The sequence below is a fragment of the Gymnodraco acuticeps genome, unplaced genomic scaffold (assembly GCF_902827175.1).
Source record: "Gymnodraco acuticeps unplaced genomic scaffold, fGymAcu1.1, whole genome shotgun sequence".
Lineage (NCBI taxonomy): Eukaryota > Metazoa > Chordata > Actinopteri > Perciformes > Bathydraconidae > Gymnodraco > Gymnodraco acuticeps.
Window position 1 is genome coordinate 82,079 of NW_022990502.1, and position 26,464 is coordinate 108,542.

Below are 26,464 nucleotides of genomic sequence, written 5' to 3' on the forward strand. Positions count from 1 at the left end.
CTGTGAAATGGACAAAGAGTAAAATGATCAAGTCTGAAATAACAGGGTATATACAGGAATCCTGAAGTCAAATGTAATACTTTTTAAGACCTTTTTTAACCTCTTAAACCCGGCCCCCCCCGATACCGGGCGGAAAAACACGTCACTGCAGGAGACAGCGTCTGGGGGCTTCTTAATATTTAAAAACCTATGAATGTCTTATACTCAAATAACGGGAAAAAACTCAGCAACCTAATGATATGAGCCATTTTTACCGAAACAAAACACAAGTATCACAAGAAGCGTTAGCATTAGCCCTTAGTGAAAACAGGCTGATGCTACTTCCGGTGCTAACTAGCAAAAACGATCTTTAAAACTTAATATGTTCTGCACAAACTACATATCAGCTGAAAGCTGATACTCCACAGATTATTTTTATATAAGTATCATCACTGTAGGACACAAACTCACTGAGCGAGCAGCCAGAACAGAGCAAGAAAACAACAACAGTGTTCTAAAGCATAACAATAATTATGTCTTACCGTTGCTGTTTTGTGATCAAAAGTCGTGTTCAAGGGAATAAAAACGCTGCTCAAGGTTAATCCAATGTCTCTTAGTCACTTTAGAATTGTTCCTGATAATCCATCATTACATTCATGGCCACATCGTAGGTATAAAGTTTTGCAGTCCGGGGTTTAGGCTTTCTCACGTGCTGTTTACGCAAGCCTCTCTCTCCTTGACGTAAGTGTAAAGCGGGATTTACTAACCCCCCCTCGATTCTATTGGCTCCAAAGTTTCAAAAAAGGTGTCAATCACCCAAATCGACCAATGGGTTCCAGAGATAGGATCCTGCTTAGTATGAATAATGCCAGCAGCGGCTGCTTTACGCACAGACGTAGCAGAAGCAGCCCGCACAACCGCTCCAGCACAGCAGCAACGAACACAGCGAACAGAGAACACAGCGAACAGAGAACACAGCGAACAGAGACAACAGCAGGAAACCCTGATTAGGAACTTCAGGAAAGGTATGTACTCTCTCTGTTTGTATCTATTAGTTGTGTATTTGGTGTAATCTATAGTAATTCCACACTTGCAAAATACAAAATGGACGCCGCTTTGTTGTTGTGGCGTTATCGTTCCGTGAGAAACTAAAACAATGGCAACATCATGTTGGTGAACGTATAAATAGATTAACTGTATTTCGTGACTATAACACGGCAGTATATACATAAAGCTGTATTGTATATCAACCCAGTATATATATATATATATATATATACTGTTATTCCACACACGCCAAATGGATGCTGTTTTGTAGTTCTACAGACATTGACTATTAGCAGATTATAAATAAAGCTGTATTGTATATCAGTCTATATATATATATATATATATATACTATAGCGTGTGTGAAATAACAGTATACATATATATATATATACTATAGCGTGTATGAAATAACAGTATATATGTATACGGTTATTTCACACACGCTAAATGGAGGAATTATTTCTGATTTGAGTTACATTTTTGAAAGAATAATCCAGTGAAGTAATCAAAGTAATTGTTTTTTCCACATTTGTTTTCACAGTGATGAAGACAAGTATTAAATGGCTTCTGGATCACAGCCATCAACATCTGCCTCATCCGAGCTACGACGTGCATCAGATCAGCATACAGTTGCCCCAGAGCCATCAACATCCAAGCTACGCCGCCGGACGACTGCACCAGTACTAACTCAGCCTCCCTCTGCATCTTCTGATTCAGTGGACAGACTGTCAGGAGGAAAGTGAAACGGGCTGGTGTGTGGAAGACTAAGGTTGTTACCGTTCCTGACACTGTGGTGGACTACAACAGAAGCATGGGCTGCGTGGATGTGTCCGATGCTTTGATTGGGTACTACAGTGTTCACCACAAAACCATGAAATGGTACAAGACCTTTTTTTTACCATTTTCTGGACATTGCAGTGGTGAACAGCTTCCTTCTCCACAAGGAGCTGCACAAGATGAGGGGTGACCCCGGCAGGACGAAGCCACACACCCAGAAGTCCTTCAGGGAGCAGCTTGCTGCAGACATGAGGGGTGAAGTCCCTGCAGCAGCACCACCACTCCCCCCCAAGTGTATCCTATGTTTCCTAATTGTTATTGTGCAAGTAAACCTTCCTAGAAGTGTTAGTCGGGTGGTAAACATGTAAGGGCTGTGGCAAAGTCCACACACAGACATACACACACCATTTACATACAAAAAAAATGTAATTTAAAAATATATATTTTTTAATTTAAAAACACTTGTATTTGGATGGAATGATTACCTGTAGTGATAATAAAATTATTTTTACAGTATGGTACCTGAAAAAGGTCAAATGGCACTGATGGTATCCAAATGTGCCCAAATGTGCCCAAAGGTCAGTCCGCCTGGACTACTTTTAGCTAAACCTCTCTAAAAAGGTCAACTTTAACTTGTTTTGCCTCAATCTTGATACAGTGTACTTATTATATGTTATACTTTGGATTCCTAAAGCTTTTAGTCTACTATCCCATCATTCAAGGGTAGTTTTCACTATCAGTAATGTTTTTTTTTTAGGCGAGGGTAAGAATTTACCTTTTTTTACTATATTCCATCTGAATTTACTCTGACTGAGAAATATCTATATTGATTCTGACACTTCTACATCCAACTCACAGATGTAACCTTGCTTTGATAAAATAAATTATTCATATAACCCTTTTAGAAGTTAAGTTATAGTCATTTGTTTTGGGCATAGCATTTTCGAGCCTGAAACCTTAAAAACAGGCTCAGGGCTTAAGAGGTTAAGACCCTTTCCATACATTTTAAGACCTCATCGCCACTTCAAGTTCTAACATTGGCGACACACTTTACCTCACATTTACTATATACAGTATTGATTGTAAGATAGCACAACTAAACCGTTTATGATAACTCCTTATCATAATTCAGATAGAACAAAGCACAAGAGAATGAATTTTGTGACCAACCCAATGCAAGGTTTATTAGAAAAATAAACCAGTATTTGACCAATAAACAAAACAATTGACAAAATGTTGTACTATGAAATATACATTAAACTTTGGTCAGCTTCAGCGGGGTAATGCCATGTAGGAGCTCACAAATACCCATCATGGCATGTGCCTCAATTCATTTGCTTTGCTGTCCCACTCTTTTTCGGTTTGTTCCAGCTCAATGCGTTTCTCTTTGTGCCTCCTCCTGAGGGTGTTGGACTTTGTTAGCAGTTGAGCCATTAAAGATCCAGCTTTTCCCTCAGCCTGTTCAGCAAGTTGATCTGCATCTTTCTGAAGGACGCCGCACACTTCTTTTAGGATCTTCCTTTTCTTTTTGAGCTGTTCTAGCTCATCTTCAACTGCTCTTCTCTTGAGGCTCTGTGTGGCACTCTGTCTCTTCTTCTGTTGTTGATCCAGGTAAATCCTGTACCTTGATCTTGCGAAGGCTGCAGAAGCCAGGAGCTCCTTGGTGAGTGGCACCTTTAGAACGCCCCCACAGACACTAACCTGGTCGCAGATCAACCTTTGTGCCTCCAGGGATTCTTCAAGGAGGTTGACAGTTTCAACCTCCTTGTTGACCGAGAACCCCCTTTCAACCGTGGCTTGACCATGGGACAGAAGTAGAAGGCTCTGGCAGAATCTCCGCAGCTCAGGGTATGTGCTGAGAGCTTCGTGCAGGAAAACATCGAGCCACTGCTCAAATGGCTAGAAGGAGAGGAAGCCTTCACCTCTACCCTCAACAGACAGAAATCTTTCAAATTGCTGGACGTAACATCACCTACAACATTGACAGAGAAAATGAAATAAGTAATTATTCATATGTCATTATATTTCATTCCACAGTCATCTGCTTCATCATTCGTTTGAGAGATACATAGCTCGCAGCATATGTACACATAAAAAGCACAGTGTATTGTAGATTTCCTAAAACAAATGTAAACAAGAATGCGTAATAATTAAATCCACACAAGCTTCTATTGTCCCTACCAGCTGAAACTCCTCCTGCCAACTGCTTGTCCTCCAGGAATCTTTGGACTACACTCTTCATCTTTCCGATGCACCACTCTGGATCCCTGCTCACATTTGAGGGGGCTTTTCTCCTGCACTTTCTTGACCATTGCAGCCAGGCCCTTCATGCACTCTTTCCTGAACGTGAGCACAGAAAGCTCACCTACTCTGCTCCCTGGTTTGCTCTGAAGTGCCTGACAAATAATACATAGACTGTAAATTGTGCAGAATGGATGATTTACAAATGTCCCTTCATTAGCATAATAAAATGGTAAAAAGGTCAATTTATCATATTACACTGGCTGGATCAGTGTACAGGTAGAGCAAAGACATAGTAGGCCCATAACTGTATAAATCTATACATATACATCTCTGAAAATATATCAAAATTACCTTGATGACAGATTCAGCACCAAGGCCTATGTCAGCATTCATCGGGGAGACCCAGTTCTTCTCATCAGCTGCATCGACTTTGGTGAGCTTCAGGGGGGTGATGTCCTCTAGGAGCTCCCTCTTCACAAACCGTCTCAGTAGACTCTACCATATTATAAAGAAATAACAAGAAATCAACGACAGAACCATTATTGTGGATTAATCAAATTCAGTTTAATTACTGTTATTATTACCTTCAGTAACTCAGCCAAGTCTTTAGCTAAGAAGGGCATCACTGGCTCATCAGTTTGAAATTTTAACAGGAAGGGGCTGAAGGTCCTGGATATCGCAAATAAGAACTGCAGCTTGGCTATGATGAGTGGATCCCCTTGTGCTGCCGCAATGGTGTCATAAGAGGCTGTGGCAGGGTTTGGGATCTTCTTGTTCTTGACACCATCCACGTACTTCTGTAGCATCGGCCAAATTTCAACCGCTCTCTCTGCCACACGGACATTTTCAACCCATCTGTGGCCGCAGAATGGTAGTGGGAAGCAGGAGGACCCTGTCAGACTGGTGAAGTCCTCTCTCCTCGCAGGAACGTTGTGGAAGAGGTAGTACATTGCTCTCAGGAGCCTTTCAAACTGCCACATCGTAAAACCGGCCTTTACTGCGTTGTGGAGGGTGTGAAGGCCACAGCTTCCAACAAGGACAAGCTGAGCACCTCCATAGAGCTCTGCATGCTCTTTCTGTAGAAGATTCACCAATTTGAAGTTGACGTTGGGTCCATCCATGCTGACAGACATAAGCTGCCTCATCTTCAGTTGTGCACCACATTCCTGTGAATTAACAGTAATAAATTAATGACAACAATCCTTGAAAGTGTATTCTTGAAATACAGGGTCATTCAGATGCACGGTAAGGTGCAACTATAGGTTTGTCACTCATAACACTTAAATTAGTCATTTATTTGGTGTTCAAATTTCATGAAGCAAGATTGCATTATTAACTTACATTTTATAATTGAAACAAATTACTGGTGGTATCTCCGTTCTCTCCTCCCACTGTGTTTCAGGGCGACAGAGACACAGAGCGTTCCCGTAACCATAGTAACTCACTCTCACCAGAGGGAGAGACGCTGTGCTGCTGCTGACCAGAGCCGTATAATATAATCTATTCTATCTATATGGTGCTGCTGCTGACTGAGATTACTCTGAGCAACATGCTAAATTACCATATAATAGATCTTTATGTATATTTCTCGCATTTCCCCTGGTAATAACTTTTGTCGTAAAAATGTGTCGCTAGTCGCATCTTAAATAATACTCGCTAATTGCCTAAGAGCGTCTGAAAAGATGCCAAATCTACCGAAAATAGCCATGTGTGCCACAAAAGATTCAGTCGTTTACAAAGCACATAATTCATATCCATAATAAATGTTTTGAAAATAAAAAAAGCTGGGATTGAAGAAAAAAGACCCGTGGCTATAGCCCAGGCAGGCCCTAAACACGAAATGCAAGTAGACTAGAGATACACTTACTTTAATGTGATGCAACAAGTCCTCGGCTCTTCCGTGTCCCAAAAATTGCAACCCAAGATACCTGGCCCGGACACAGCCATCATCCCAATAACGAATGTGGACGTCCATCTGTTTTTTCTTGGTGGCTTGATTAAGGCTCTCGTCAAACATCAGCACAAACGGCCCAGCCTTGTTGATGCTATTAACGAGCTGTTCTTTAAAGTAAGGGGCCAAGCCGAATCGGACTATGTACCCTGTTTTGTCTTTTCCACAGGCGAACTTCTTGGCTATTTTCGAATCTGGGAACATAGCTTGGAAAAGATCGGAAATCCCTTCATTGGAATTGATGGATTGGTGTTTAATTACGGTGTTGAGGCACCACAGAACCTCTGCCCGCAGCGTTGGAGTGGCGGCCAGCATCACTCGGAGATCAACAGTAACTTTAGATGAAGTGGCGGAGGCTGTAGTAGCTTCAGCGATGGTGGGTGGGGGCGGTGATGTTGCGCAGAAATGCGCGATTGAGACCTGCTGTTTGCGTCCCACAGCGGCTTTGTGGCTAGCACTTAGCATGTGGGACCGGACAGCTTTGATCCCCATCGAGGCAACACTAATCGCATTCCGACACACGCAGCAGTAGGCCTCACGGTTATTCCCAGAAACGGGCCTCAGCCATGGTTCGAACTCCATATCCTCCAACAGACCTTCGCGCGCTATCAAGCAGCAGTCATCAGTGAGTGTGCAATGTCCTGTTCAGATGACGTCAAATCCAACGGGATGAAAAAAAAATAAAACTACACAGAATCACACTACACACCTACGCAATGATTAAATTCAGGCAAACTCTAGAATATAATTTATATACTTATTGCAAACAAGCTACAAAATGTAATACCTTGGAAAATGCCGTTTAATACTTTTTAATACTTTTTAAAAGCCTTATTTTTCGCTAAATTGATTTATCAACTTTTAATACTTTTTAAGACCCCGCGGACACCCTGAATAAATGTCTGGATCCGACCCTGCATAATGATAATGTACAACATTTAAAAAACATGACAAGACAATACTCATCAGCTGATGAAGATTATTATCATCTGATATTTAAGAAGTGTGTTACATTTGAAATGGCAGAAAGTCTTGTTGCAATTTTGAGATATTAAAAGAGGCCCCTTGAGTTTCTCTGTTAATTATCAATAGTCTGTGCGAATGAACAAGGGAACTACAAGGGACATTTTCCTCAGATTTAATGCAGTTACATTCTTGTAGTTAATGATGCATGACAGGCAGACCCATAAAAAGCCTTGAGAATTGAGTCACACAGTTAGGAGAGACAATAGTCCTTCTGAATTATCAATACATTTATTCAGTCCAGTAAAGCAGACTCCGAGGTGAAGGGAAGTTCACAGAAGCCTTTAGGCTAAAAGGAACAATCAACTTCTGTTAATGATAAAGATGTGTGTGTGTTAAAGATATGCAGGATAAGGCTACTTGAGCAGATATGTGAATACTGCTCAAACAATACCTGGGTTTGTGTTCTATTGACTTCTCTGCTTTATTCTTTCATAAATGTGAGGACTAAACTTGCTCTAAACATTCTGGGGAGCCATGGAGTAAACAGGGTTTTATTGCTCTGTGGGGGAGGTGTAGGTATGCAGGACAGGGGGCTAGGTGGATGAGAGTATATTCTTCTTAAGATCTCTAGTGTAAGAGAATATTTTAATCTGATCTTGATTATAGAGTTTCTTATTGTTTCTTAGAATCTGTGACATTGCAAACATGCTTTGTATTTAAAAGTCAAAACTCCTCTGAAAGTTGAGGTCACAGGTCAAAAGCTTCTCCCCCTTTCCTGTGGGGGAAGGGTCCAGGCCTGCCTGCATTTCGCGGGACAAACAGATTATTGTCCCACATCTGCTATTGATTAGGTAAACGCATGGCTCCGCCTCTTCTCATGTTGGTGCGTGCTGTGGTTTCTTTGTGGTCAGAGATGGCTTGGTGGGTGCACAGGACGTGTGAAACTAAGTGATCTCCCCGGCTGTATTAATGTACTTGTAAAATAAACTCTCAGTGCTTTGGCTAACGAGGATCCAGACTCCTTCATTCCACCTCAACATTGCAACATCAGAAGTTTTACTTCACAATTCGCGTCACGAACAATTACCAACAGATCGTCGGGCTGGTAAGTGTAATTTCAAATCTATATTTGGATATTGCCTTACCAACTCTGTGATTGACGGTATCAAAATTACCTGTGAAACTGCGCGAGTGCAATTTGTTTTTGGTCTCTCTACTCTGTACATTTGAAGGCTTAATTATAACCTGAGAAATCGGTGTCTGATGGTGATTCTATCCTGTACGATTTTTCCTGTGATTGCTGCTGGGGCAAGTGCCCACAGAAGCAAGCACAGCTCATGTATAAAACAATAAGAATATTTGGGGCTAATAAATAACCTCGGAATATCGACTTTTACCGATTTCCGCTGTGTGTGGTTCCTGGAATTAAATTACTAGACAATTACACACGGCAAATATTCGGAGAGACCTTAAGGAGAGCATCAGCAAGGTGGAACTTCTGTTTCAAAAGCAATGTGAGGATTTGTAATTGAAACAAATCGCCGAATTCTGGAGATTTCAACGGTTTAAGTCAGATCAATCCGCCTCTGGTTTCTGCTCAGCCTGCACGAGGGAGGGTGAATTCCCCTCCCCCCTGTGGTGAACGGCACACGAGGAATATAGAGCACAGGGTTGTATTTTGCTAATCACACCATAAGTTTTAGAACAAAATAAAACGATTATAAATGGGAAGGGTGATACCAGAATATTACATTCACACTGTGTTTAATAAACTAACGGATTATTGAATTGGCTGTTGTTTAAAAAAAAAGAGTACTGAATTAATTAAAAATATCTGCTCTCGGTTGGTAGAGCAGTTTTACCACTAAATTTGCATAGTGGTTTTGATTGAGAATAAAGTAGTTTATTGCTCTTCAACAGATTACTAGTAAATATGGCTGAGAAGAGCCCATATTAAACAGATATTTCAGTGCTCCCGTTGAGGTTTCCGTAATTCGGATTAAATTAAACTGGATGACTTTTTGGCCAGGGCGCTGATTTTGTTGCGAGTACATGTTTGTTTGCCTAATTGCAGTGTTTGTTTTATTGTACTAACCGTTAAACATGGGTAATACTGCCTCCACAAACAATTCAGTTGGTAAGAGGAAAACGATTTCACGCACAAAGACACTTTCTAAAAATCCAATTGCAGAAAGCCATTACACGCACTTGTTTTCTCCAAATATGCCGTCTGGAATTGTCGGAAGAACCTTGGATTGGTCTAAAGTTATGCCGTTTACATCGTTACTTTGCGAACACTCACAACAGATTAATCAGAAAGGATTGATTCAATTTGACTGGCCTCTTACAGGTAGTTTTGATATGGCCGTGTTGTGGCAAGCATTTAAACTGGTGGAAAATAATTCAAATTGTTCATGGGATCGGCAATACATGACAGAATGTGTGAAGGCTTGGATGGAAATTGCAGAGAAAAGAGGTTATGATGAGCGGAAGAATGCAAAATCTGTTGGCAGCGAGCGAGGCTCCATTGAGCTCAAAGCGCTTATTGATAAGGTTTCTCAATGTGCAAAAAGTTGTCATTTGCTTATTAGCCTAGAGGCTGCTTTTGATGTAAGATCAGAAAACATGTCCAGAATTAGGGAAAGACACGGTGAAAATGCTCCAGACATTGCAAAGTCAGTCATATTTGATTGGGTTAAACGACAGGGTAAATCTCCAAGCCCGTCTCAGCTCATTTGCATTTTGACAGACGCGGGGCTGCTGGAAGGAAAGCAGGCTGTATCTCTCTGTACAAAAATAATTCCCGCGACAGAACTCTCAAATCCCATTGCGAGAAACTCCGATGATGATCTGTTAATGACAGCTGCAGCTATCATGAATGAAAATGGGTTGAGATATCAGACAGGACAATATAGAGAATTACAATCGGCACAAGAGGAGCAGAGTGCAGCAGCGGGGGAAGGGAATTTTTCAGACGGCAATCCGTTACAGACCCCCACTCCTCGCACTCCACCACTCCGCTTACACGATTACCCAGGATCGCCGTACGGCAGCAGTTTTCCAACAAATGTCCAGCGTAAAATGTACACGAGAATGCAAACATCTCAGAATAATAATTCTGCTGAAACTGTGACCGCCCCGAAAATTCTGATAGGAGAGTTTCCAGTTTTTAAGCCCTGGACACCCGCTGAGGTCATTGATGTCACTAACCACGCTCCCAGTCCCACTAAAAGTCCAGATGAGTATCTGTCATGGTTGACTAATGTCTGCTCAGTTTATAACTGTTTGGTTCATGATGTTAAACAGCTGATAATCTTAACATACAAAGCAGATTGGCCCACGTGCAGAGACGAGTTTAAATTTCCTGAGTGTACGCCTGCAGGTGATTGGCCTCTGACACAGACGCGAGACATGTGGATACAAAACGTCGCTGCATTGGCTATCAGAGCATGCGCTAAGACTCACACAGATTTTTCCCAAGTGACGGCTTGTGTACAAAACCCAACAGAAAATGTCCCAGAATTTATCCAGCGTTTCATGACAGTATGGGATAATAATGCGGGCATTAAAAGAGAGGGTAATGATTTGTTTGCCATACAGACCTTGTTACATAATTTAATCCCAGAGACAGCTCAAGCCTACATGATGGCGACTCCTGAATGGCAAGTTAAAACCTGGAAAATGACGATCGCCACAATGCGGGCCCTTTATAGGAGCCAAATATTTCTTACCCCCAGAATTTCACAACTGCTTCAACAATTTCCTCAAAACACCCAGGCTTATCAAACTCAGGGACAAAACCACACACAGCAGTATCAAAATCAGGGAAGATCACAGGATTATCAAAATAAGAGCAGACAGCAGCAGAACAACAATTCTAAAAAATTGACACGATGTCATGTTTGTCAGGACAGTGTGATAAGCGGTGGGAGGTCCAGCAGCACACACAGCCCCCCCCTTACCCAGCCCCCCCTTACTCAGCCCCCCTTTTCCCAGCCCGCCCTCCCCCCTTCCCCAGCAGTCCAGACATCCCGCATTAATGCAGCCTCCACGGTATGACAGACAGATCCAACAGGAGCAAAACGGTCAACAAAGTGGATTTAATAGAAGATAGGGGTGCCAGGAAGAAATAGGATCAGATTCACAGCATTTCCCCATTCAAGCAGCAACAATTCGCCTTTCCAATAACCCGCGTGAAGATCCGATTATGCCCGTTGATTTTAGTGGTACGGCTGTAGATATTTTGATTGACAGCGGTGCCACATTGTCTGCCGTGCGTACTAAGGAGAAAGTGTGTGAAGCAACCAATACGTTTGTTACAACAATAGGAGTTGCTGGAATTTCTATGTCCGAACCCATTTCAGAGAGCACTAATGTTTCAATTAATGGATCAAACGTGCAACACTCTTTCATTATTTCAGATGGAAGCCCGATCAATCTAATGGGCAGGGACTTACTATGTAAGTTACAGGCAACAATACATTGCACTTCAGGCGGATTGTTTTTGACAATTCCTGACAGTAAAGTCTATCAGGCAGTCCAATTAATTCAATCATCGTGAGACAACCTTTATTGTTGGTCATTTCCAGATTTCAACATGACTTCTGTTTTCTCTACAACCAACACACTCTCACTCCCTAAGCGTCCAGGAGCGACGTTTGGTCAGTGTCCGTGGCGTCCAGTTGTGACGCTCCTAGGCTCCTTCAGCGTCATAAAGGGACGCAAATAGCTTTCAACTGATTGCAATATATTCCCATCTGCGGCGGGATTTGACGCTCATGGAAGCACGGCATTCGTTTGTGTCGGCTGCCCTTAAAGGCAATGTGAGCGTCCATTCCCATTGGATAACGGAGAATTGTACACCCGGAAGTAAGTATTCCCCTTACTGTCGATTGATTTTATAGTGATATCTGCACTACTCATCGACTAAAAAACACCAGATTGTCCTTGTTAATTACACAACATTGATTGGTTTAAATTGTGTGCAATGCTTTTGTATTTTTCCCCTTCGATTCGGAGAAACAAATATTTTTTCGGAGTAAAGGATGGCAGAAGACACTACACTACCCAGAATCCCCAGCTATCGTTTGGACTACACCATGTTCTCTGTTTGACAAACCCGTTTTTTTTCACCATTCATTCCAATGGCTGGTGTCTATGTCACGTGATGTTCAAATTTCTCCCTGCAGAAAAAGAAAACATGGCCGAACTTCGTTTTATTCTCGGTGGAAAATGCCTATTTTAAAGTTAGTTTGGCCATTAAAATGCGTTTTGATGTCATTTGATGCGAGAAATATGAGTTGTTATTTCAGATTATGTGTGCAGTGGATGTACATGATCTTTAGTTTGCTAATTATTACGAAGATTACTTCAGGAAATCGCGACGTTTTCATTGTTATCAAGGTGGTTGCTAGGGACGCTGCTATCGATATTATTTCTGTTATGTTGTGTAACTGTTTAATGGTGTTATCTTTATTGCTACCCCCTTCCCCGTCAATGTATAGTGTTGATCCACAGCGCAAACATATTAGTTTAACAAAATCCGCATCTAAAGATACGTTATTTTCCCCTGTGCAATTCCAGTCTCACATCTCACAGCACATCGTCATTAACAAATACCGGAAACAGACCGAAAACATTAAAAAAAAAATTAAAAATACTTTATTCCGAGTGTGCTTGCTTTTCTCTTTGAAAGTCATCACATAACGGCTTTGTAATACACGGTTCGGCTGCATTAAATATTACATATCTGCCGTAGTTCTGTATTTATAGAGCCCTGATGAGAAGACTTATAGACAAACATGAGGAACTGAAAACGTGACGTGGGTCATAAATATATCAGCAATTAAACAACATCTTACATTTCTTTTCACACAATACGTCTCCTTGCAGTATCAACACTAATTCGGCTGACTTTTATATTTGATCCAATTGGTAGAGAGGCTGTATTTACACCATAAAGGTGCACAGCTGATATAAAGGGACACCTAGTGGTTAAAGCATGTTATTGAATTTCATTATTTGTATTATTAGATATTAATAGGATCCCTATAAAGTATATTCATTACTCGTTATTCTCTACTAATAGTTCATTAAAGACTGTATATAATTACTATTTTGCACATCCCTTTCTAGATTTCAAGATTTTCTAAGGTTTATTGACATATCATATAGGCCTACACAACTATGGTGTAGTTCTGCATTGAATGAAAAACTTGGGTCGCAGGTTCCTCAATAGTGCATTACAAGACATCTATCAATATTTGTGCATACCTCCAGCAATGTTAACTATGTTGAAGCACTTATTTTAACTGATATTATACATAATGTATTATACTCTTATAAGATGTATGTAGATATTTCATCTCCGGCCTTGTCAGGTATTGAACAATCAATACATAAAGAACACAGAATTGTTAAATATAAAACACAGAATTTGTGTGATTATACTAAATGATTTACAAATAAACACCACTGCATACGTACAACTGTAACACATGCTGATGTAACGCAAATGTTTCCAACCTGGGATCAATAAAGTATATCTTATCTTAAGCTGATCGATGGCTACTGCCATATTTGCAAAATGTGCCTCTGAACCTTGACAGGTGCATGTTTCAGGCTTATCAATTCATGTAATGTAATGTAATGTAATGTTATCAATTAACAACAGGAGGGGTCAAAAACATAAGACCAGCTGTTAAATAAAGCTCTTCTGACCTAAGCTGGCATGTGTGTATATATATATTAATGCTGCCCATTATGGGCACAAGCAATTTTCACCCATTTATTAATTATATGTTTTACATTTGAGTGTTTCCTATCCCCTAAACCTCCAGGGATGTACACAGTTTAATACTGGCAACTTCTTATTATGGGAAATACGAAAACGTCTTTTAAAACTACAACTCCCAGTAGAGACGTGCCATAGATAGAGAGCATGTTGCGAAACAGAATAGCCAGCATGTGTAGTTCTGGGGACGGGGACGGGGTGGGGGAGGCGGTGGACCCGTTCAAATCCAGTTTTGGACAGTCTGCTGTGGTTCCATCCCATTTCAAGTGCTGTTCGAGAATCGGCGTAACCCTCGGAGCACACTCTCCAATCACAGAGCTTGAGGACTATCACGGGGTTTGTCAAACAGAGCACATGGTGTAGTCCAAACGATAGCTGGGGATTCTGGGTAGTGTAGTGTTTTCTGCCATCCTTTACTCAGAAAAAATATTTGTTTCTCCGAATCGAAGGGGAAAAATACAAAAGCATTGCACACAATTTAAACCAATCAATGTTGTGTAATTAACAAGGATAATCTGGTGTTTTTTAGTCGATGAGTAGTGCAGATATCACTGTAAAATCAATCGACAGTAAGAGGAATACTTACTTCCGGGTGTACAATTCTCCGTTATCCAATGGGAATGGACGCTCACATTGCCTTTAAGGGCAGCCGACACAAACGAATGTCGTGCTTCCATGAGCGTCAAATTCCGCCGCAGATGGGAATACATTGCAATCAGTTGAAAGCTATTTGCGTCCCTTTATGACGCTGAAGGAGCCTAGGAGCGTCACAACTGGACGCCACGGACACTGACCAAACGTCGCTCCTGGACGCTTAGGGAGTGAGAGTGTGTTGCTACAACAGGGATTCAGAAAATTGCTAGCATTTCTCCGGTGTGTGCGTCTTTAATGTCTCTTATGCGACCTGTGTTGAATTGTCACTTCACAGCTGCCTTTAATCTGTCAGATGACTACGCGCGATCAGTAAGAGGTTTTTGCAACAGCTCAGATCGGTTGACAAGTGAGCAATTGTTGTTCATTGGCCAACAGGGGTGTGCATTACCCCTCAGGCTAACACCCTCACAGCAGGGCTTTCATCTTGAAGAAACCCTCCCCTACGTCACAGTGGCTGTTACGCCAGGCAGTAACCCAAAGGAGGTGGGGGCCATGGCAGCCCGCTGCCAGGCCCAGCTGGAAGCCACACTTTCCCCTCTCTCACACACACACACACACACACACACACACACACACACACACACACACGCACCTATAGTAATTAACTTTGGAGGGGAGCATTTCCTGCTGCGTCTCGCGGAGCCAATTGCTCTTCCCCAAAGCATCGATCAGGGCGTGTTAATTTACACAACTAGTCCCTGTAATACTCCAATTCTACCCATACCTAAACACAATCGCCCTGATGAGTGGCGCTTTGTCCAAGATTTGCAAGCTATTAACGCTATTGTCATTCCGACAGCTCCAATAGTGCCTGACACTAATTCGATTTTAGCTTCTCTGCCCCCGGACTCTAAGTACTACACAGTGATTGATTTATGTTCAGCGTTTTTCTCTGTTCCTCTGCATCCAGACAGCCAGTATCTGTTTGCATTTACTTTTAAAGGTAAACAAATCACATACACGCGCCTCCCACAGGGGTTTGTTGAATCTCCTACGGTGTATGCAGCAGCTGTGAAGAGCGATCTGGACACTTTGGTCCTGACAGGAGGTAGTACCTTGCTTCAGTACGCAGATGACCTGTTGTTAGCTTCTCACAATAAAGACGCCTGTCGCATCGACTCCATTCTGCTCATGAAAAGACTTCTGAATGCGGACACAGAGCATCCCTGGCCAAGTTGCAATACTGCCAGACTGAGGTCACGTATTTGGGTCACATTCTGAGGGATGGACACCGTCTCCTCTCGCCAGCAAGGATTTGCCTGTTGAACAAAGTACCACCACCTCGCACAAAGAAGGACATGCTTTCCTTCTTGGGCATGGCAAATTATTGCAGACACTGGATTTTTGAGTATGCTGCGATGGATTCTGTCCTGCGTGCTGCCACTCTGCAGGCTGCCCCTAACATTGTTCAATGGTCTGAGGACATGCACACTGCCTTTCAGGACTTAAAGCGAGCCCTCACATCGGCTCCTGCCCTAGGTCTACCTGACTACCATCGGCCGTTTCACCTGCACGTCCATGAGAAAGGGGGCTTTGCAACGGGCATCTTGGTGCAGAAGCATGGCTCTAATTTCCGGCCTGTTGCATACTACTCATCTCGACTCTCCCCTGTGGTGCTTGGTATGCCTTCATGCCTGCGTGCAGAAACCATTTGTTTGCCTTCCTTTAATGATGTCGCGGACATGCAAGCCCGCGCTGATGTTAGGGAGAAAGATTTATGGCTAAGACAAGGTTGTACACTTGACGCTGAGTCCAGCTTGTGGCTCCACCCAGACGGCCGGATGGTCTGTCCCCGTTCGTTCCTCCATGTTTTGGCACATGTTGCACATGGCAAATCACATGTAGGAAAAGGAGGGATGAATGGGATTATAAAGTCACAATGGTTTTCTCCAGGCATCACACTAGCTACACAGACCCTTGTAGATAGATGCATGCTATGCCAGCAGACAAGAAGAAGAAATGGTCCAGTTCAGCATGAACACTTACCGCCCCCCTCGGGGCCCTTTGTAAATATGCAAATTGACTTTTCGCACATGCCACCATGCCAAGGATTCAAATATATTTTGGTAATAGTGTGCCAGTTCTCCAAATGGGTAGAGGCCTACCCTACCAGAAAATAAGACGCCAGAACAGTTGTAAAGTGTCTTCTCAAAGATGTTATCCCTAGATTTGGTGTTCCAGCAGGGATTAACAGTGACAGAGGTCCAGCATTCATTTCTAAGATAACCCAGAGTCTAGCTACAGTGTTAGGGTTCAAATGGCAATTGCACGTTCCCTATCATCCACAGAGCTCAGGTCAGGTTGAGAGAATGAACTTGACTATAAAGGAGAAACTCACTAAAACAATGTTGACCACAGGACTAAAATGGGTAGACGCGCTGCCGCTAGTTCTGTGCTCTATCAGAAGTGCACCAAATGCAACGACAGGGCTTAGCCCACACAAAATATTGATGGGAAGGGCAATGTTCACAGGGTCTTGCCCCCCAGTAATACCCCACAGACTCACTCTTTTGTGGACAGATGATTACATGATTAACTATGTCAAATATCTAACTGACATGTTGAGAAAGTTTCACAGGCAGGTGGCTGACAGGCTCCCTCAGCCTGGAGAGGGGCCCACCCACCCTTTTCAGATTGGTGATAATGTACTAATCAAATCGCTTGAAAAAGATTATTTGTCTCCCAGGTGGAAAGGTCCTTTCCAGGTGTTAATAGTGACCAGAACAGCCCTGAGAGTACAAGGTAGAGCGGAGTGGATTCACGCTTCAAGATGTCGTCTCTCTCCTCTACCGGATGCTGGCGTGTGAAGGCAGTCATCATCATAGTCGTTCTAGGTTTACTATACCTGGCCAAGGACGCCCTGCTAGATGAAGCTCTGAAAATCCCAACGACAGGTGGCGGGGGACCTCGCCCCTCTGAGGGAGAAAATAAGGTGCTCTTATCTAAGAGCGCAGACGACTTGACCACTCAGGGCCCAGACCCTGAGGGCAAAACAACACCAACGGGCAAAGCAGTGCCTAGCGACAAGGACAGGTTGTATCCAAACACCACACAGACATTCAGTATGGTGCAAGAGACACAAAGAGAGAGAAAAGGAGGGAGAATAAGGAGGATTGTCTCCCTCCCTGGTCATAAGTCAGAGACTATTTCCTTTAACTGCCCAATTTCAATATGTGACTCATCTAACTGTATTATTGTGTTTCCTGTGTCCTTAGTTTACCCAACGTGGGAGATGTATCCAAAGAACCAGTACCATTGGTTCGGGGTCTCATCAGAGGTGGTAAGATTGGCTCTCAACACCATTGAAGAAATGCCCCCAGAACTGTGGTGTAGCACTGTAGAACAGTTCAAGACACTGATAAGGGATAAGGTAAAATGTACAATGAGGAAACCAGATTACCAGGTTCCCAATCCAGGTGATACTGCATGCACATTTACTGGACCAAATAGCAAAACAAATGTTCCATCTACTCCACTTAAACAATCAGGAGGTGATGTTACTCCACTTAAACAATCAGAAGGTGAGGTAGATTCTTCAAAAAAGGCCTTAATTACTCCTTTTAAACGAACTAAAACTAATTCTGCAGTAAGTTTAATGTTAGACTACGCACATGAACGTAATGTTAGCAACTGTTGGTTGTGCCAAAATATGCCAGAATCCATGCATTCTCCTATGTTTAGCCCAATTCCTTTCACAAAAGCTGATTACGGTTTAGTAAGCTGGAATGACATAGCATCCAGAATTAGCGACGAGGCGGAGGATTGTTATACTCCTTCCTACCCCATAGACTCTGAGCAACCTTTACAGTACAAGGGCTTAGTCTCTCTCATTGTTGATACAGTAAATACAAATTACCTACCTGACGGTTTCAAACGGTTGATGTTTTTAAAACTAATATATATGAAGAAATACGTTAACCTAGCTTTTGAATATAGATTCCAGTTAGCTCTAGCTCAGACTAATTGTTCGGCTAACGTCACAAGTCCATGCATAATGCAACCACACACACCCGCTTTGTTAGTTGAAGCTTTGGTAACAGTTGTGCCCTGGTTTGGCTCTAGAACAGTGGACTCTGTTGAGGTTAAAATACATGACTGTACGCAGCCAATACCCTTAGGCAAGCCCCCTACACGTGACTGCTCAGTATATGTTCCCCCAATTGTGGTGCATGAATGGAAGAATGTGTCCATCTGCTTCCAGAATGAAGTAGGATCTCACACCTCTCCTGATGTGGGACACAGCGACTGTAATACCATAGTGAGGGTAAATGTAGCCAGAATTCCCCTCCCACAGAGAGTTTACTTAGTTTGTGGGTATCGTGCATACGGCTGTGTGCCATATGACGTTTTTTTATGGCACCTGTTATCTAGCCTACCTAATCCCTTTAATCCGTAAAGTAGAGGCTAAGGAGATCGCAGCAATTCTTCCCTCTCTACACAAGAACAGCAGGTCAATTACACAAGGACAACAGATAGCTAGCCTATTTTTGCCTTGGTACGGTATTTATGTTACTCAGCAGGAAATTGTGGCACTGTCCAAAGTTGTAGAACACCATCTAAATGTATCCAACACAGCGATGTTAGCTGAACACAAAGAATTGCAGGAAGTTAGGACAGTAGCACTACAGAATCGCATGGCGCTTGATCTCCTCTTAGCTGCCCAGGGGGGCACATGCAAGGTGATAGGAAAAGAGTGCTGTTCTTTCATTTCTGATGCCACACCTGAAGTTATGGATATGGCTCATGATACTGCCAGGGGAATAAAATAATTGCATGAAACTCATGGGTTTACATTTGGGGAATTAAGTGGAACCTTTGGATCCTGGGGAGCGGGGTTGGTTACATTTGTTGTTACTGTTTCAGTGTTTATCTTGGTTGTGCTAATCCTAGTGATCTGTTTGATCACTGTAGTTAAATTAGCCATACGAAGGGTTGCCAAGACTGCCCTCCAGGCCCCACAAAGGCTAGTGGGGCATTCGACTGTAAAGGACACAATATTAATGTACAACGCTGAGCTTCCAGATCTCTGGGTCTCCATCGTGGTTTCTGACCCATGGGTACCTCCATTCAGCGATTGAGAAATTGATTACAGTTGATATTCTGAATAAAGAACAGATGTTTTGATAATTGATTACAGTTGATACTCTGGATTAAAGAACAAATGTCTGATTTTTCCTTTTCAGGTTGTTATACAAATAAAATGTCTGATTCTTCCTTTTCAGATTTTGAACAAATGTATTTGAATGAAATATATGTATCACTAAGTGCCTTACTCTTGAATAAAGCGTAATGAAGTAAACGTAAAGTAATGTTAAAGATTGAGGACACTAACTTTACAGATTACAGATTGATCGATTCATCACTGTGAATTTATACCTTAACTAGGAACCTTAGCTGGATCTCTCATGATTCTGATTTTATACCTCAATTGGATTTCTTATAATCCTAAATTCTAATTGTGTTTTTAATAAGAAATTGCCTTGAAGTAAATCTTTGAGATGTAAACTGATTTAGAATTTGTGTTTGATGAATGAGATTAACTGAGTGATAAATGATAAAAGATCTTATTTTTGAAACATATATTTTGCTATTATATTTTGTATTTCACGTGTTTATTATTGTGCTTTTTGACAAAAGATACCAAGCACTGAAGAGAGATGATTTTATTATGATTGACTGTGTTCAATCATGGTGATTGAAGTGTTTTCAATCTTGTTCTACTTTTTGATGTAATTAATGTATCTGAGCGCACCCAACTCTGAAGACGCTTATTGATTTAAGTATTGACTGAAATATTCTTAGACTAATGTTAATTGGTTATCAATAGATTGATAAAAAGAGTGAAACTGTAAGAGAATATTTTAATCTGATCTTGATTATAGAGTTTCTTATTGTTTCTTAGAATCTGTGATATTGCAAACATGCTTTGTATTTAAAAGTCAAAACTCCTCTGAAAGTTGAGGTCACAGGTCAAAAGCTTCTCCCCCTTTCCTGTGGGGGAAGCGTCCAGGCCTACCTGCATTTCGCGGGACAAACAGATTATTGTCCCACATCTGCTATTGATTAGGTAAACGCATGGCTCCGCCTCTTCTCATGTTGGTGCGTGCTGTGGTTTCTTTGTGGTCAGAGATGGCTTGGTGGGTGCACAGGACGTGTGAAACTAAGTGATCTCCCCGGCTGTATTAATGTACTTGTAAAATAAACTCTCAGTGCTTTGGCTAACGACGATCCAGACTCCTTCATTCCACCTCAACATTGCAACATCAGAAGTTTTACTTCACATCTAGCATGTCATGTTTCAGGGAAGTCTACATATCTTGAATAGTATATGTGTGTGTTTAATTACTTTGTATTAATAATAAGCAGTCTGTGTAACCAGAAGTTGGAGATATGAGAGATGAAATCTTTGTGTTATCTTTGTGAGCAAGGGAATATCCTTTAGACACAACTGAGGTCTCTGGAATGTGGGGGGCTGTGTGTGTGGAGGCTGCAGAAATATGAGACAGCGAATGCCAGATGTGTTTGTTTTGCTTCAAACTGAGACTGTTTGCGGGTCCTCTGCTGGCACGCGCTGATTCGCTGCGACACAGCATCTTTTGCATCTCCCAATGAGATGACCTGAAAAGATGACCAGCTGACCCAACCCCTCCCGTTTTATTCTTGTATGTAAGCCTGTTCAGCCTTGTGTCCGGTCTCTTTCCTGCTGCCGTCAAGAGGATGAGGTTCTCCCGGCATTTGGACCAGAGCAGGGGGTGGGGGTGACACCCACCCCTTTGAAAGTGTAATGTATTCTTACCGTTTATCATTAAAACAGATTATTGTTTAACCCTCGTCCTGGTTGTTTTGAGTTTTCCTTCTTTTAAAGCAAACTCATATAGGATCGGTGCGGAGCAGAGATATCTTCTCCAACAATTTGGTGACCCCGACGTGATGACGTCATGACGTGGTGACTTGAGGACGTGGTGACGTCATGAGTAGTTTTTTTTAGAGGAAGCACTTGCAGCGGACGGAGGGAGATGCCTGGAATAATCTCTGACAACTAAGGATCCTACAACTGAAAGGTAAAACTGTTTCTATCGAAGGTCTGTAATTGGCTCAAGCTACATTTTAGAGTTGTCAAAGATATTTCCCAGTGTCATAGTCTTCACGTTAAGATAATGCAATACATATATTAGCATAGGTAGGAAAGTTATATAATATAAAAGTGAAGCAGCGAAGTATTTCAGCGTCAGGTATTGAGTCTCTGGCGGCTGGAAGGGTATAAGAGTCCCTACGCCTAGTGGAGGTATCGAGTCCCCGCAGGGTATACTTCGTTGGTGGAAGTCAAGTGGTAGTATCGAGTCTCCATCCGTGACAAAATTGAATAGCAAATCCAAGGTTCATAGGAGTTGGAGGTGAGCTATATGTGAATGCAAGAGCAGAAAAGCGAACTTCAAAAGCCATTGAAATTAACGGATTTCTCACTGTCTTGTTCTGTTGGGTTTAACGCCCATTCTGTTGAAAGAAATATCGCATCTTAAAAGCTGAACAGACAGCGTGGAGGATATATATTTATGTGCTTGTGGATAAATACAATATATTATTGAACATACAATAGCCTTAGTCAGATAAAGTAATACGAAGTCATTCTTGTTTCAAAAAAGCCCCCTTTTTCTCCACAGCTTTGCTCTAATTGCTGTGCAGCAGCCCAGAGCCAGACTGCTTGCTCTCTTCTCTAATGCCTGAAAAATGGCTGCTGAGCGTTGAATTTAAAATAAGGAGTGAATAATCAACGACTGATCTGAAGTTGGAGTGAATAACATTGAAAATTAATAGATCGATGTGTGATTTGAGGTGGTAGATATTTAAATAAATAAGAAACTATAATTTGTTGTTTTTAGCATAGTTTTTGGGGGATACAGTTACGTGATATTGTGGTTTTCATGAGAAGTTTTGAGAACTGATTGTTACTATTGCATTGCGAATTTCGTGGTATTTGTCATTAACTGAGAATTGTACTTAATTATATTTCAGAGGAACTTAATTGCATACAGTAACGTTGAGGGAAAGTAAAAATAGGTTTACTGAGTATATGAAGTACATGCAGGTTAAAGTTTGATTCAAATTGAATATAATAGTGGATTATTCCACCTAGATTAGACATAGAAAGAGGAGAATTTGTTAAACATTAGATAACAAACTCACTGTAAGAAATATATATTGTAATGTTATTTAGGAGTTGTATTGATCAGACAACAGTGAGATAGGAAACTGAGAGCGCAAACAATTCACCACAATTGTGTTTTTAAGGTTGTGTAACTTTGTCAGTCAGAAGGAAACTGTTAATGTTTAAACATTACAGAGGTGCTGCACGAGGCTAAAAGCCATCTCACACGGTTTGATAACACATGGAGGTGATTGATGAGAGAAGCTTGTGGACATCTGCAGGGCCCAGGGAGGGAGAGAGAGACAGAGAGAGAGACAAGGTACTATGATCAATAGTTGGAGTAAAGATGTACACGAACAATGAGAGTAGATTAAGTTGTTTTGTTTTTCATGCTTTTCACCAAGGCTCATTTGAGTGGTTATTGTTTTAATGGAGTGTTGTTTTGTGTTATATTGTGTAAAATATAATGTACCCACACGCATGTGGTTTATTTGTCACAGTTCATTTTAAAGTCAGCCACCTCATGGCTAGATCTCATCTCTGAGAGTCCATTGGGTTAATGAGTAAGAGGTCCTTTTGTTCTTCAGGCCACATGTTAAGGATGATCAGCATCCAATTTAATTGACCCCATGAGGTCAAGAGTCATTGTGTTAGACCACAATCTTGTGTAAGACAAATCATTGTTCTTTTGTCACATTTTGAATTACATAAGATTTAATTTTGCTAAATCAATTTATCTATAAATGTTGTTGGAGTTTGGTGTTTGCTAACATTTTTAGGAACGACATAGGACTACACTTGGGTCAAATTAAATTACTGTGATCTGATTAGTGTGCTCTGCAGGTTTACTATTGTTCTGACCAAGCAGTGGGATTTTTAAGTACAGGGAGGTTCTTTCATAGTGTGTGAAATATGCGATGCTGGAAACATGTGGGTGTTGAAAAACGTAGTTTGTGTAAATATGTCACAATGGACGAAACGATTATTAGATGGAGTTTTTGTAATATCATTAGTAGACATTAATGGTGTTGTTTAGATGGCAGTTAACTACTAAGACAAATAGTATGATTAGAAAGAGACAGAGTGGAAAGGGTTGGATTTATTTAACCTCAGTGTGCTAGAATTTCTATAGGTAATGCGTCCAGAGACCTGGACTCTCTCTCTCTCTGCCTGTCAGACGGCTAAGACCCCGATCCGCTTGAGCAAACAAAGGCCTATCCCAACCAGGAGACTCTTCCTTCTCAATAGACCAGACAGAGAACCAGAGCTGAACCAACAACAACAATAAGAACTGCATCCAGAACTATCTCCACCTGTGGCATCCAGAACCAAACAGCTTGCTGACAGGCAGAGATCTACTCTCATCAGTCCCTCAAGCAGGGCATGAAGTTCCAAGCTGAGCCATAAGATTTGGCACAAGAGCAAAGTGTGGGACATGAGAGCAGAATCCGCCCTCCATAAAGCAGCAGAGAGACTGTAAAGGTGGAGATGAAATGCAAAGCAGTACAAAAACCGCGGCATGATGGGGGCTGCAGATGTAGCTGGGCAGATGGCTGCCTCAAAGACTTACAGTGAATGGATTCAACAGCTGATGGATAAAGGGGGAGGAGTCAGAATCAGAGGAGATGGTGGAGCAGAATGTGAGGTGGCCGGGGTCGCGGCTTGAGATGAACCAGAGGAGAGGGGAAGGGAATCAACGGGAATGAGTGAGTTTACACATAAACACACTTATTATAAGCGCACATTTAAAGAACTTGAATTGACTTGATAAATAAAGTGAAGAAAAAAGTTGTATTAACCATGAATTAATCAATTGGTAAATTAACAATAGCAGTAAAGAGGAAACTATAAAGTAAAATGAGAATCATCCTAAAACACACTGAGGGATAAAGGGGGAGACATGACAGAGTATAACCATATTCTTCAATCTTTTCATCATGTTAACAAATCATTCTTCAAGAGATTTGTATTCACCTGTGAATAAAGTACTGATCTCATTTGTTACAATATTGATCACCATTAAAAGGGTAATTTTAGGAACCACTCTATAAGACAAATCTTTATTTGTATGGATAAGGCTAAAGGGAGAGCTGGTGCCAAGCCAAATATAGTATTCCAATCTATAAAGTATTGATTTCACCATTGTGCCATAGTTATTACCATAGGATAAAGTAGGGAGTAATTGTTGCATGTTCGGACACCTGGGATTCCACACACTGCTAAATAATTTAACATTGTTTTTAGGTAGACCAGAATTGAAGATAAATGAGTATAATGACCTATGAAAAGCTACACAGGTCCTAGTAATGGTTTGACTCAAGATAATAATTATATGCACAAGTTTCTGAAATAGATCTATTAGACATGTTAATATAGATTAGGTGTTAATTAACTGCAGTAGTAGTACAATAAGGAAGTGACATTTTTTGGCTAACACTTTGCAGGGAATGTGGGAAGCAGCTGTTCCAATGAAAAGTTAGAGATATCTTGAACATTATAGTTGTAATTGTGAATTAATAAATGATGGCGCTCCATATATACAGATTTTTGTAGACAAAGGATACTGGCCTATGCTGAAATATCAAAGTCTCTGCAGAGCACGACACATGGCCAAAAAGACTGAGACCAACTGACCTTTGACCCTGACCGACAGTGTAACTTGAGAAGGCACTGTCAATGACTGACTCTGGGGTGTACCTGACCAAACTTGACTTTACAACCTGACAGTGTGAGTGTGAATGTGAGTGTATGTCTGCATGTGATCAGTGCAACTGCATGATTTAAAACAATGACTAATCAAGCATGCTTTTGGACTAACACATTATTCTGGGGCTCTGTGGGCAACGAGAGGTTTCCTAACATTCCACAAAAATTGGAAAACCGTACAGGTGACCCGTTTCTAATCTACTTGATATTTCACTCCCACAGGAGGTGGCAGGTTGCAGAATGTGATACTCAAACTAAAACATGAAGATTATGTTTCTTTGACTGAATGATGGAGAGAAACACTTCATTTCACTGAAGTGTTTACTGTGGAAATGATGGATGTACATTTGAGAAAAATGTTCTTATAATCCATTATTACCTGAAGGTTTTCTTCCCATACAGGATTTTGGTTACACATGAGTTCATGTGTCAAAAGGGGGAGTGTAAACTCCACAATGTACATTTTTCATTTAGGGACTGAAAGGAACCTGCTGCCCCAACTCGATTGTTCAATCTGACCATTGATTGACAGTTTTAGAATTGACCTGCTCCATATCTGGGGATAAGATACTGTTTGATGAATGTTGACATGTCTCTAATATTAATTGAGTTATAACAGGTAACACAGATGCAGAATCAGTGGCCAAGGGGCTACTGTGAGAGATGTAATTCCAGAATGGAATACTGAAGAAGTTGACCTGTGAGTAATGTTTCAACAGGTATAAAAGTAACTGAGGTTTGAAATGTAGAAAGAACATATTACAGTTAAATCTAAAACATAGTAATGTAATGAGACAGAATTTAATTTAGACAACATCATGTAACTAGCCGGGTAAAGAAGTAAAAGCCATAGACTTTATTGTTTAGGTCATTATGGGGATATACATTTCATCTAAATTCATAATAGAAAGACATTTGATGACAGTTTGTTGGAATTCTGTATTCATTTTTTCAGCATGATAATATCTAAGCACTGACAGGTAAAAGCAGTATCACCAGGAAATCATTCACTTTGTTAGTATCGATTTTGGTTGTTTTTGAATCCATAACATTAGTGTGTTTATTTACCAGAAACATTAGCAGTTCATATTATATTTAGATTTTAACTGGGATCTCAATGATTTCATTTAAAAATAAACACAGATGCTTGTCAGAAATTCAGAGCTATTGAAATATGTTATTTAGTTTACCTAAAGAT